At 41.4% G+C, this 15398-nt stretch overlaps 1 protein-coding gene across 20 annotated transcripts in view; it reads left to right on the top strand.

Moving 5' to 3' along the window:
- Window positions 1-15398, top strand: part of ZBTB20 (zinc finger and BTB domain containing 20) — a 2277743-nt gene that overhangs the window by 1573209 nt on the left and 689136 nt on the right. For all 20 annotated transcript variants that reach the window (XM_078656729.1, XM_078656731.1, XM_078656734.1 and 17 more), the window contains one exon: window positions 4172-4322. The gene's annotated coding sequence lies outside the window, so the exon portion shown is untranslated. The remainder of the gene's footprint in view (window positions 1-4171; window positions 4323-15398) is intronic.

A 15398-nucleotide genomic window follows, 5' to 3' on the forward strand; every position in this document is an offset into this window, starting at 1 on the left:
GTGAACAACTGAAACTCACTTTTCATAGGGTTATGGTTCAGAACCTCAAGGGACATCCATGCCTGATAGCTTGGTTCCACTGCAGAGGATAATTATAGCGAGGCCATCTGGACATAGTGCTGCCCGAAATTAGATCTAGTTATTAAGACTATAGATGTAGGATAGAACCCTGTGCCCCTCCACTACACAAAGAAGGAGTCAAATGTGGATGCACCTGTATAAACAAAGTGAGTATGATTTATGGGGTTGGGTTTAATCCAGGGGAACACATGACCACCAAAACATGTGTGCATTCCTGTGTTTGCCTATATCAGTGGCCACTGACAGATGGAGGAGGACTGGCAAGCCCTCCATGATGCCCATAATGTCTGTAATTGGTAGGGGTTCGTATTTATCGTGAAGCCGTTGATATGTTGGAAGGGAACATAGGGAGATGTGTGAGAGCTTTGAAGGGTAGCATTTTGGTTGACGCTTCCATTGTCGGTGATGGGACGTATAGCATTATTGAAAATGGTGGCTCTACCTTGGTTGTTATATTTCTTTAGGACATTGCCCGTGTGGGTCCCGTCCTCGGTTTTCAAACTATTGAAGTCCATGATAGCGAGGTTCCTCTGGGGAACTGGAAGACGGAGGGTGGCACAAGCGACACTACTGAGACCAAAAGCTGAAGGTGGGCTAGCAGTTCCAGATTTCGAGCTCTATTATTTAGCAGCACAACTCCAGGTTTTGACGCAAGCAATTGCAATGGAGTTTAGAGGCTCAGAGCACTTGAGAGGCAGGGGAATCCAAAGACACATACTGTCATTTATAGTCATGCAGCAAAGGCTTAACCTTAGGGATCTCTCGTTAGAGGAGAAAACGCTGAGACTATGTTGGAACCGCAGCCAGCGTAAGGCTGGGGTACTGCACCCCATTGCTCCTGAAATCCCGTTGGAGATGATCACAGCGTTACCCCATGGTGGAGACTGGACGCCTCTGCTGGAGTGGGAACAAGCAGGGATTCAAGTACTGGGTGACTTGTACGAAGAAGGAGAACTAGTGCCCTATCAGGTGTTGCAGGAGAGATATGACCTCCCTGGAGAAGGATTTTTGCTACATGCTGCTCTAGTGGCTGTAATTAGGAAACACTGGAGGGAGGGATCGGTAGAGCCCAAAACAACGATGGCATGTCAGTATGTGGTGATGGCGGCAGGGACCTTCAAAGCGGTTACCTGCCTTTACTCCAGAATGCTAAATGAGGGACTAAAACCACTGGACACGTTACGACAAAAATTGGATACAGGTATCGGGAAGCCCATACGAGAAACAACATGGGGACATATCCTTCGCAGGGCCTGGAAAGGAACTAGGAATGCACGGTTCCAGTTAGTGCTTTTTTCACACTACATAGGGCATACTTAACACCGGGTAAGATCAGGGAATACTTTCAGGTAGAGGATGCAGCATGTCCTAGATGTGCAAGAGGAGGGGTGGAGCTGGAGCACATGTTGTGGGAATGCCCAAAGTTAGGGGATTACTGGGCGGAAGTGGGAGACCTGTTGAATGCAATCACTGACCGACGGTTAGATTTCGATATAGCCACATGCTTGCTACTTTGGTTCCCCCACACGCCCAAAACGAAGTTGACCAGTAAATTTGTGGATATGGGATTACTACTAGCGAAAAGGGTAATAACAATGCACTGGAAGTCGAAGGAGGGTCCCAATGGTAAGAGATGGAAGGCAGAGTTCAGTAATTGGGCCAGTAGTGAGAGTGCTATTAGATTCCAACAGGCACGGCGCTCGAACAATGAGAAAGCTCTAGAAACGGCGACGGCATGGGAGATGCTGGTGCAATTGCTGAATGATCAACAAACAGAGGAAGAATAAATAGGGAGCGTTGTTGTTTAAGGAGGCCCTGTACACTGCAGTCATGGGAATGCTTAGATTGCAGCTGGACCTAGAGATGTGCTTTATATTTGACACTTTATGTGATACACACCAGTGGCGGGGGAGGGGGGTGGGACTTAGGTGAGGATAGGAGTAGTTTTGGTAGTTGGTTGGCTCTGCATAGAGGGAAGGATGAGGACCATGAGTAGATTACAGTGCCGCTATTGACTTGAAGAACTGCTGCATTACAAATAAAGTGACGTAGTGTAAAGTTCTAGACATTGACTCAAAGTATTATGCCAATGACTTGTACTGTATTGTGTACTTTGTTAACATGCAACCAATAAAATATGTTTACAAAAAAAATAAAATCTGTAATTGGGTAGGTTTTTGGGGCATTTTTAAGGGCAATACAAAGTATCAACATATGAAAAACCTTGTTAGTAAAGGAAGGAAGGAACACCATAGGGTCAAGTGGTAAACACCGGTTTTAAAATTCCTGCCATCGAATTGGTCATCCCTACTATTGACAGATTCATAAATCATGATCCTTATTTTTAAGGTAGTAGCACATTGTTAATCCTATTAAAAGTGCTGTACATACGATGTAGAGAAACCAACATTATATAATCAACATTTTGTAACACTTATTGTAAAGCCATGGGTTTTGTGCCACAATGAACATTCTGTTGAAGAATGCCCATTGGCTTAAATGAATACTTCATCAATACATAGAAATTAAAATGTTAAAAATGAATATTTGATTCATTAAATTGTTGATTTATATTTTGACAAATCAGACAACCTCCTCCCTTTCCTGAGCGTATTATAGCAAGGTCAGTGGCATGTAACATTTTGGGGCAATTTCACCTGAATGTTGTCAACAATATTTTATTTATTTTATTTATTTTAGAGGTTTTATATAGCGCTGGCTGGACCCAGGGGTATCAGAGCGCTTTACATTTTTGAGACAAGAAGGTCATACATAGCATAAATGAGTATAAACAACATATAAGTCTCCGCCATACATATTTCAAAATGATAAATATGGGAAATAAGAACACCGAAAAGTGGGAGATGTGATAATCAAAACTAACCAGGCATACATTGAAAATTGCAGAGGAGGATAGGGAGGTTGGTGGTCAGAATTGGGTTTGTAAGGACGAGAGCTGCAGGGTCAGAAATGAGGGCAGACGGAGGACAAGGGAAGGGGGGTGCAGGGTGGAGTGAAGGTGGTAAACAGGGAGGTGGAATTGACGAGGAGGAAGGGCGAAGTAAGGCTCAAAAGAAGGGAGGCAGATGTATCTGAGGTCGGACAGAAGTGGCCAGTGGAAGATGGCAGATATGGATTATGGTCCCCAATATTTATTGAGGAGATGTAGTTTGAGTTCTTTTTTGAAGCAAGGGTAGGAAGGGTTGCAACGAAGGTCAGTTGGAAGGGCATTCCAAATGCATGGAGCGTTGCCGGAAAAGGACCGAGACTGGGTGGTTTTCTTTTTTTGAAGGGGGGGGATATTCTCAAAATACACATGTGCTGATTACAGGCAGAATGGGTTCAGCAGAATCTCAGATTAAATTAGGCTTTATTTGGCAGTGCCTTGTGGGAGCATGCGTGTATATCCTTTATGCACTGAAGAATAGTAGTCTTTGATACTATCGACTACAGGTTATATTTATTTGTTTTTTACCCAATATCTCAACTTAATATTAATGTTGTTCTTTTATTTGTGGAAAAGCGGTTATTTGAGAAGAAAAACGGTATAGGTACTACCTACAGGTGGACTTGAAGTATGATATTACCAAATTAGTGTGGGTTTAACTAACACAAGAAACTAAATTCAGTATGGCGTTCAGAACGTAAAGGGGCACTTCCCTGAGTCAGGTCAAATGTAAATATCTGTTCGTTTTCTGAGTGCTCTAGACTCTTCAAAAAATGCTTAACACATCATCCTTGCTAGTTAATATGAAAAATTAACACAACGGACATAAATACCTGAGGAACAAACAAACCTTACAACTTTGTCACCTTTTATGACTGTTCTCCAGGTCTGGAACTCCTTCACCCTATCACAAGCACTGACTATGTATGAACGCCCCACTGTAACTCTACATGTAGGAAGACCAAAACCAAAAGTATTTTTTTTTTGTTAACATGTTTCTATCAACGACTACTTTTGTATTTGGCTTCCGGTTCCTTGACGACCTGAAAGTGAGGTCCCTATTAGCTTTACTCTTACAGAAAATATTGAAAAAGCCTCATCTTTGATGATTTAATGCTCAACGTGTCTTGTATCCACTTCTAGGGATCAAGAAACAGTCAGAGACTAAGGATTAATGCTTCTGGAAGAAGAGAAAACACGAGCAGGGGAGGGAAAGAAAACTGAACACTGGAAATCACTGCTGCTGAAAGTGCCTTCCTGTTTTATCTGTGCCCCTCATACTCTTCATTGATAGGTAAGAAAAGTTGCAGACTTTGTTACTTAGAAACCTCTCGGTGTACACCTGTTCCAATAAAACTGGTAGGTACTGTTGTTTCTAAATGAAACATTTTGCTTTGGAATATTCTACTATAAAAGGAGAGATGAATTTCGAGTTAATATTTGTTTGGAAACTATACGTAGATGTTGTTCAGTGCACATAATGTTTAAGCTTCATAAGTAGTCTAAGCATTGGCCGTAGTCTTTTTCTTTTAGGGGCTTTGCAAATCCCCTAAACTTACCAGGCTACATAGACTCACTTGGTAGAAATCATAAAAGAGGAAGAGGTGGGCATGTCCCAGATGTAGGGCACATTCTTAAGACTGCATCCCGCATATTCAAATTAGAAAAATGTGCTTGACAATTAGAGGTGGTTTGTCTTCAGTACCTTAGTGGTAGCTGTTTGTGTGAACTTGTCATAACAGTGTAGCTATTCCACTTTGTACACACCATCTATCCAATGTCAAAACATGCTTGTTTAGTGGTTCAGATATCTGCACATCAATATATAATATGCCCCTGTACATGAGCTTCTCTAAAAGAACCTTGCATGGAGGAGACTTACATTAGTTACTAGATAGTTGTATGTTTATGTGACAGTTCTGTTTGAGTATGCATGCACAACCTTTGTGCTAAGGCATACTGTAGTCTGCGATCCTAATCTCCATGTTCTTCAGCATGGATTCCATAATTTCCAAGTGTTTCAATGACGGCGGTCGGAGTGCACACCAGCCAGGAAATCCAAATTCTTTCTGACCGGCTCATGGAGCCCCCTGGCCAGTCGTAAGGGCCTCATAATGCCCAACAGACTGTGTTTCCACTGTCGGGATTATGATGGCACTTTCTGACCGCCATTTCATGTTGGACTTTCCTTTTTTCTGTGGTACCCCCCTGAAAATAACATAACATTTTACTATAATACAGTGCATTTGCTGCATGCTGCAAGGTGGCTGCTTTGAAACATGATTGGAGAGGACACCTTACTACAATTATTGATGCGTGGGAGTAGATCGGGATACCCAGTTTCATACTGAGTCAAGTCAAAGGCAGCGATTTGGGAGAAGTTGGTTAAGAAAGTACTCCATAGAACCCCTTTCGAAAGGGATCTGCGATTATGGTATCCTGTGCCCTTTGAACCATAGATATCAACATGTCAATGGAACAATGGAGGTTGGGGGGTTGTCAGGTGGCGGGTAATCTCTATCTGGGCAAGACTGTTATCACTTTCCAAGACACTCAGGACACTTTCAGAATCGGTCTAGGTCCTTTTTTGCTTTACGCCAACCCGAAAAGTGTTGCGCACAGTATTCAGAGATGTTTGTTGGGGAAGGAACCTGATCACACTGTTTTATAGAGCTCTTGGGGAAAACGGTTGAAGCAACCTTATGCAGCGCATAGAGCCTGGGAAAGTAAACTAGCGGAACCAGTTACACACTCTGATTGGGCTTGTGCTTCAGATCTCAAGTCAAGTAGTTTATTTGCATAGTTAAATAAAACTGTTGCAATACAAAAAAATATATTCAATTAAAAACTATCACGTACATATATAAAACTCTTGTATCTAAAAACAGTGCTGAAAAAGTTTGCTAATTTTGTGCAGATATAGTAGCATAAATAGCTTGTCAGTTTTATCAACTTGAATTATATGTGCGAAGTGTCCTCAGACCCCTTGCACATTTGTATATATTTTTTGCTGGCTAGGTTCCTATTGTCTGTATTTCTGGCATTTTGCTGCAGCAGAGTCTCAGATATTCTACTGTTCTGCAGTTCAATTGTGGATCAACAGGTGCAAAACATGCCAGCAGATCTTGCCTCCTGGTGTGAATCCCTCGTTGATTGATAAGTTGTTTCAGAAATTTCTTTTGTGCTATTGTGAGTTCTTTATAGGAGCATAGTAGATGCAGCATGTCATGCATCAGATCTGTTGTTCATGGTATCTTGTAATAATACGTTTAAAAGGATCCATGTTCATGTTCTACACTGCACCTTTGTAAGACCTTATAAGTTAAATAGAATGGATCCCTCCATGGGGGCTAAATGTGTATGCTGTGGAAAGGTAAACACTACCTTTCTGCATCTGGCTTGGGAATGCAATAAGAGCCAAACTTTTTTGTGGTTTGTGATTACTAGGAATGTTTTCTTGTTGGGTGTGGTGAGAAGACTTAGGGGATGTAAAATCCTCTACAAACTTGCTCAGCTAGCTCTTCTCCTTGCCAAACGTTGCATGGCCATTGGGTGGCTGGGCACTAGGGTGCCACTGGTTGCTCAGTGGCTGAGAGACCTAATGGAATGAGGGGTGGTGAAGGAGCACCACATGTGCTTGTCACACACCGTTGAAGGGGCGGCGGAGGAAATAATGATCTGGGCTCTATTGCTTGAGAAACTCAATGAGGATGGATTCTTGAGCACTGATAATAGCTCCGAGGAGGAGGGGTAAGATTCCTAGTTGGAATCCGCACTGATATGTACATGGGGACCAAATAGGTTTGTATTGTGGATAGTGACTATTGTTTAGCGTGTCGTCTTGGTTCATTTAATAAGATGCACTCACCATTGTACGGGAAACATCCATTACAAAGCCGTCATTACATTGCACTGCTTTTACAACACAGCTGTTACAACGCAACTGCCGTTTCATCGCATGCCATTACAAAGCATGCCATTACAACGCATGTCTTTACAACACATGCCATTACAATGCATACCATTACAACGCGTGCCATTACAACGCATTATAAGGTAAGTAATAGAGATTTTTTAATTTTAGGTTGGGTATGGGTTTTGGGGTAGATGGGTATAGTAATTTTTACCCCTACACTATTCAACACTTACCCTACTGTTGAACTCACTGGAGTGGGACTAGTAATTTTTACCCCTACACTATTCAACACTTACCCTATTGTTGCCCTAAAAGTGTTATGCGTTGTAATGGTATGCTTTGTAATGGTATGCGTTGTAATGGTAGTTTTTAAAAATGCCTTGTAATGGCATGCGTTGCAAAATCATGCAATGTAATGGTAGTTGCGATGAAAAAAACAAGTTGTAAAAGCATGCGTTGTTATTGTTTGCGTTATAACGTCATATATTCCATTGTACAAACCTCTTTGATGCTGCAATACCTGACATTATAGCTGGAATGACCTGTACGTGTATTCTTTGCTGTTTTATGAAACCCAATAAAACATTTTAAAAAAAAAGCCTAGTACACATCATTTAGGGGTTAATATTTCTTGTTAGTGCGGAAGGCATGTGTTGGATAGAACATTGAATTTTATGTTTAAAATTAACCTGAAAGAGTTAGAGTTTTCTCTTAAAGACTTATGCCGTCTTAATTGAATGAGTTTAGTTATACGGTATTGAACATGGACATTTGGTGGAGCCATTTTCTCATGTGTTTGTATGTACTTTCCCCAGAGAATGTAGTACTACTGAACAGCCGGTGAATACCTCTCTCTTGTATCAAAACATTCATTCAGAGAGGTATTTGTATTTGGCTTTTCCCTGTTTATTTCTATGTTTATAAACTGTGTTTGGATATGCAGTGAGTGTGATACACCCTGAGTGGCAATAGGGTTTTCCTCTGTGTTGGGTTAAGAACAATGTGGCACAGAATAAAATGCCTCATCATTAGCTTTGACTCATGGGCCAGCCTTGTGCCATGACGTCGTGAGGTTCGGCCCCAAGGATATATGGTGTCATAAAATCGGGGAAAGTATTATTGCATTGTAAGGAAACTTTTTTTAACATGTTGGCTTGTCCCTGATAAATGTTGATATCAGACATTTTTTCATACCTACAACATATTGTTGATCTAGAGTTTATAATCTACCCGGAGCTGGAGACGGTTGCTGGAGGCTCCAAGGGCCAGATGTAGGTCGGCAAATACCGGTCGGTAACGGCCGATTTCGGCCGTTACAGACCGGTATTTGCAAATGGAGATGTAGGGGCCTTAAAATGTACAGATTCGGTATATTTACCGAATCGGTAAAGTTACCGATTCGGTAAAATACCGATTCTGTAAATTTACCAAATCGGTAAATCAATATGTAGGTGGCACTGAAAACAGTGCCACAGGCCCTTACCGATTACTTATTTACCATGTAATACTATTGCATGGTAAATAACGAATACCTGTGTACATGCACAGCTGTGCATGTACACCCGTGCCATGTGGCACACATACATGCCCTAAGGGAATGTATGTGTGTCACATGGCACACAAGCCACAAACAGGGGTGCAACAGGGTGTCAAAGTGACACCCTGTCCCCCTTGGCAATTCGGTAATTTTACCGATTCTGTAATTACCGAATCAGTATTTACCATTGAATCCTATGGGCTTCAAGGCCCATAGGAATCAATGACAAATACCGATTCTGTAATTACAGAATCGGTAAATACCGAATCCTACCGATTCGGTATTTTTTACCTAAATATTACCTACATTAGATTTACCGTTTCATGAATATCGAATTGGTAAAATTCGGTATTTATGAATCGGTAAATCTAATTTACCTACATTGGGCCCCAAATGAATAGGGCTCACAACATCTGAAATCTCAGTGATGATTGGGCTGTGATGGCTATCAGCATATAAACGAGGAGGAGTCGAAAACACTGTTGAACTGTATTTTGAAGCTGAAAAACATGCCCTTTCATTAGCAAAAATACATTGTGCTTTTGACACTGTTGAGTATCAAACCTTTGGTGTGAGCTCAAAAGCATACTTTCTTGATGGTTTCACATGAAGTTTACCTTTCTGATTGTCTAGAGCGATTAAAGAACCTATCGCTCATAATGAGAACCCTGAAATAAAAGAATGACTTTGAAGATCTTCAAAAACAGAACGTTTCTGTCTTTTGAGAACAATCATTGTCATTTTATTGTTGGTAGTGTTTTAACACAAGTCCATTTTACAAAATTTTGGTTCAGGCATCTCAGTTTTGCAGAACTGAACAAAAGAGCATCCATGAATGGTTTACAATAAAAAAAATCATTGTCAATTTTCATAGTTTTTGCTTATAACTGAAAGTGTCTTTTCAGTCACTGGTGTGTTTTGGCACTAATACCTTCATCATAAATGCACTCTGACATTCATCCTTTCACTCATGCATTCATTGATCAATCCATTGATTAATTTTTGTATTCAGCCACTTACCCATCCAAAATAAAACACACACAAGTTCAACAAGCATATGAAAGATAAATTAAAAGAACAAAAGTAGATATAAAAACATGGTGCTGCCTAAACTTGCATGCTTGCAGGAAACAAATAATTAAACATAGCAGCGGGCGGACGTAATGTAATGTTATTGCACCTGGTGTATTGTTGTTTGTAATGTTCTACCGTGGCCGCCATGTTTAGATGCAACGTGTTGGTAGTGTTAGAACGCTAACCAGTACTACGGTATGAACTGTACCTTAACAAGATAGCTGTCTTGTTTAGAAGCAGTAGTCACGCTGGATGCAGCACATTGCAGATGAAATGAGCAGAAAACTAGGGCTCAGCAGCACTGTCTGGGAAGCTGCAGTATACAACAAAAATATTAATAAGTAAAAAAGGAGAAGGAATGACATGGTCGGAGTGCCTATAAAAAGACAAAACGGGAAACTAAAGAACTATTGGTCCACCAGCCTTGGCATTAAAGTACACTCATTTTTAGGTGGAGGTACACAAGTGGTCAGGCATAATTGTCACTCCTAGATCTAGTGACTGATGTAGGCTGACTCTTTGCTCTATGCTGCAATGAGAGGAAGCAAAGTGATAAAGACATTCAAACAGATTTCTCGTTGTAAGTATATGGATGTATTTTTTTACTTGTTTTTATTGCAAGAGCCTGGCAGACAACTAAACATTGCAGGACCTAGTAAGAGAGTTTAGCAAAGGTTATAGCATTGCAGATCTTCTATCACCAGATTTTTTCAATGGGTGAAATAAACACCAAACCCCCTACCTACTAGGGTAATTAATGAGATTCCATGTACAAAATATCTCTCAGAAGGCTTACACTAGGTGTAATAACAAGCAACCTTTAAGGCCTATTGGCTTTCACATATACTTTTCATAATTAAAAAGTCAGGCCTGCCTCGAAACGGGGCCTTGACTTTTCCATGGCATTAGAAATACCAAGTTTTAAAGCTCAGGGATGCCTCCAGAAATACCCGAAGATATAGAAATGGTGGGTGGATTATCACGGTCTTTATCTTGAACCTATCCCCCTACATTGCACAATGAAGATTTGCCATGAAGATCAAATGTTGGGTACCAACACTGATAATAACTATCTATGCCTGTATTCAACTATCTTGATCGGAGTTTTTATATAGCAACTTAAATACTGACATCGTGGCACTGCTGTTTCTTGTTTCAAATGTTTGTTTCAGCCTAATTCAGATATTTGCATTTTCCAACTTGCAATAACTGTATATTGTAAAAGTTGACATCCTTACCGTTGCCATGATATCCATACAATGTGCTACTCTGGGTTTGCCAAGGCTCTTGTGTCTGTCAGCAATCAAATTTGTTGTGGAAAAGTTAGGTCTGCTGCCTTTGTCGTAACTTTTCATAACAGTTCAAACTTAAGGCATCGGAAATAATTTGCCCCAGTGAGCCAATGAGGCTTACAGACTTTATCCCTGGCTTGTCACCATAACCAACTCATGCCCATTGTAGTGAACAAATCTTTTCCCAACCAATCACAGAGTGATAACATTACACATACATAAAATGATAGCTGACAAAACAAAACACAACCATTCAGAAGAAGGGTTAATATTCATTATAACTATGAAAATGTTCTAACCTGAGGGTTTTAAACACCCAAAAGGTGATGGGAGGATGCTTGCAGTAAGTCTAACCATTGGCAATCACTTGAGGTAGCATTCTAGCTCATTGTTCTTCTACCCATCATACCACCTCATATTAGCCGCAGTTATAAGCAAATCAGTCTTGACCCTGCTCCAGTAGGAACAGTGCACCCCGAACGGCTAGGCCAGGGCCTCTCTGAACCGGAACACAAACAACCCAACACAGGGTTTGTCCTGATTGAGGCGGTGTTGCATAGTTTGAGTGCCAGAGTGAGCAAGGGACCCACCTCTGAGCATTACATTAAACGTACAAAAGGTGATGGGAGGATGCATGCAATACGTTTAACTACCGGAAATTGGTTGTTGTAGCAACCCATCTTTCTTTTGATCTATACTGAGCCTTCTGCTTTTTAACATTTCGCCCTTTGATGGAAATGATTGAAGAGTCTGGTCTCACCGTATTCTCATACGCGGATGCCTCTCAGATTATTTTCTCACTATCTGATGCTCAAAATAAAGATCCCTCCGCCATCAGGCAAGCCCTGCTCAACGTCACGCTCTGGATGAACTGAAATGTCCTAAAGTCAATGGCAAAAAAACTGAAGTCCTAATCCTGGGTAATATTCCCGAACTCTGGGGAATTAACCACTGGCCCGCCTTATTGGGGCCTCTACCCCCACTGGTTGATAAGGTTAAGACTCTCTGTTTCACCAGTGATAAGAATCTCTCCCTGAAACCGCAGGTCTCCAAGCTCATCGCCTCCTGCTTTTTCAATAACTCAAGAAAATCCTTTGGCTGATTCCTCTAAGCTCCCAGAGAACAGAGATGCAGGCCTTAGTAACGTCCAGACTGGACTATGGAAATCTGGGCGCTGATTATCCAGAACGCGACGCCCGCCTTTTTTTCAGGTTGCCGAGACATGCTTCCGTCTCTCCCCGGCTCCATAAATTGCACTGGATGAAAGTTGACAAACGGATCAACTTTAACCCTTATGCTACATGTTTTGAGCTAGACATGGTCTCGCCCCTTCCTATATCCAAGATCTGGTGTCCCCGTATGTCCCTTCCCGATCACTGAGATCAGCCAATCTCGCACTGTTTACCACGCCTAGATTTCGCAAAGTTTTTATTAGGGGGCGCTCTTTCTCCATTTTAGGACCAAAATTCTGGAATTCTCTTCCAGTAGCTCTTAGCAACTGTGACTCACTGCCTACCTTTCGTAAGAACTTTAAAACCATGCTCTTTAACTGCCCTGACTGAGTCTGCCGCCTGGCAGTGTTGCTGTGCCACTAGCTACTGTCTGCATCTAGCGCCGGGTGACCCTGTTGGGTAACTGCGCGCTCTACAAGTCTCTTAAATAAATAAATAAATAATAATACATTTTGCCCTCCATGCCACCTCAGATTAGACATAGCTATATGGAAATCAGTGTTGACCCTGCTCCAGTAGGAACAGTCCAGGCTGAACTGGCAAACTAGGTTTCTTTCAGCCAGGACACAAGTAACCCAAGACCAATAACGACCCAGGGTTTGTCTGTGGAAGTTTCTAACACCAATGCCCTTGTCCACTATAGTAGTCTTGAGATTCCATGTAACAAAATACTTCTCTGCAGATTTTAACACAGTAAAATAACAATCCAACCTTAAAAACCTATTTGCTTCACAAACTTCTTTTCACACTAAATAAGCCAGGCCTACAGCCTTTGTGGTAACTTCTCACAATAAATAGGTCAAATGTATGACATCGAACATACCTTTTTCCTGAGAGCCAATGAGGCTTATAGCCTTTACCATTGGCTTGTGACCATAACCAACAAAGGATTACTGAATTGAGGATAATCTTTGCCACAAGGCAGCCATGAAGCATACTGAAGTAAAATAACTAATATATACCAAATTATAGTTTACCGAATATACAATACCCCTAAAAGACCCTGACAAGGATCACCATTGTGCCTATCTATCCCCAATGCTTGTCAGACAATTTAAGCCACACCAACACCCCTGCCTACTACAGTAATCTGTGAGAGGCCGTTCGACAAAAAAACTTATCTATACAGTATAATAACAATCTACCCTTAAATACCTATTGGCTTTAATGTATGCATTTCACAGTCATTAAGGCATGTCAACAACCTTTGCTGTAGCTTTAAATAATACATGCATCAAGGCTATAACCATAAACGTTGAACTGGCACCATAATAAGTTCAGTTCTGCTCAACCCCACAATTAAAATGCTAATGAAATTAGTTGGGTCAAAAGCACTGTTCATCTTAAAGCTCCCTTGTGGCTTGTACTAGTATATTCCCATCTAGGGGGTGGTTCACCAGATTCACTTCATCTCCAGTAGCGTAACAGCAAAGAGCTGGGTAATTCCTGCTTAAGTGTTGTGATGGAAACCACAAAGAAAATAAATGACTCCTTATTGTGCCCAAGGTGTCTTAGCTCCTTTCACATGTGTATGTCTTACAGTAGTGACACTATTCTGTTACTACATGTCAGTTTCTAACTATATATAATATAAGGATTTAGTCGGGGAAAGTTTATATGAACACTTTACAAGTCATTGAAAGGCCCTGAGAAAGTCCTCATCTTCTTCAATGAATGAAACACACAACAAAGAACCTATGGTCATTTGTAGAAAACCTTTTTTGATGTTACAAATGGGCCGATTTGAGCTGTTTGCGACAGCAAAAAAAGTTTTTAAAATATATAAGAGAGCCTTCCTAATATCAAGTTGCAGTGGTATATAGGAATATTCTGCAACTAGATTACAGCCGCAAAACATACATTTTTTACCAACACCTCGAGGGTGGTGGTAACCATTCGTAAATGTAAAGGGGTCCCCACTGGCCCGTACCTTTTGTGAATGTTGAACCAAATGTATTGAAAAGGAACATTAAATATATAACCCAGGGTCAGTAATCCCCTGGCCCCCTAGAAGATATGAGCATTTGTAATATAGCTGTGGCTTAGAATAATGATGATGAAGTGAGGCTTATTTTGGGAAGCTTAGAAACACCATGGGAATGTTGGTTTCCAAAGAGTGGGTACGAAATATTTGACAGCAATATCTGGCTGAGTCACTAGGGGTAAAATGTGTAAACGAATTTTAGGAGCTTTATTCATAACAGATCAAGAGCAAGTAGTTTAAGTTTTGCAGTCGTGTATTGGACACACTATAAGGGATTTACATTCCTTACTAATAACTATGTGTAGGAAATCCACAATTCCTGCTTGTACACCCCGAATTTTTCACCTTTTGATGTATCCCATATTTTTGCTGGCTTTAGAACTCTGTGCACTTTACTCCTGCTAAGCAGTGGTACAGTGCCTGTCCTCCCCCTTTAAACATTTGAATTGGCCTATGTCTAATTGGCATATTTAACTTGCCTATAAGCCCCTAGTATATGGTTCAAATTGAACCCAGAGCCTGGATGTTAAATGCCACTAGTAGTTTGCAGCACCCATTGTTTCATCCACTGCAGTTTCAGTGCAAACATGGCTTTAGAGTAGACCTACCATTGTAGCCTGCCTATAGCAGAGTAAAACTTTCAATTCAACTGGTCAAAACAAACCCTTTTGACCAAAGAAATCAGCTTTTGTCCTACCACACTTCTGTCTATGGGCTTGTTATGGGTACAGTGGCTGCCTCAAGCTGGATTTCAGTATGAGATGTAGGAAGCACCAGGATTACCATATTACACTCCTTACATATATACCCAGCGCTCACAGCCCAAGTTTAGTGTAGCTGAAGGCTTTCACCATCTTGAAAATGCCCAAAGTGGGTAGGGTGGCCCCGGGAACTTTAACTCCATTGGTTAGGGCATTCTGAGGAGTCATTTCTGCCAACTAGCTAGTGCCCACTCCTCCAGGGACACACTTGAACACACTTTCTGGACTTCCTGAAGACCAGAAGAGGACTGGACTGCTGTCTGTGGCCTGAGAGGAGTTCTGAAGGACTGGACCTGTTCCTTCTTGTACCCAGGGCAGCGAAATTGACTCCAATGGCCATGAGGCTGACCTCCTGTTCAAGCTGCAGAGATATAACAAGCTATAAGAGGCCTTTCCCTGGAAGTAGCCAGCTGACCAGTAGCAACTGGACCTGGACCAGACCCTGCTGTTGTCAGGTGCCTGACACCCTGTGAATCTCTAAGAGCCTCTTTTGAAGTACCGTGGGACTTTAGGAGTGTACTCCTGTTGTGGATTGGGACTTAAAAGACTATGTTGGAAGGTAAAATCTTTTATT

The sequence above is a fragment of the Lissotriton helveticus genome, chromosome 8 (assembly GCF_964261635.1).
Source record: "Lissotriton helveticus chromosome 8, aLisHel1.1, whole genome shotgun sequence".
Lineage (NCBI taxonomy): Eukaryota > Metazoa > Chordata > Amphibia > Caudata > Salamandridae > Lissotriton > Lissotriton helveticus.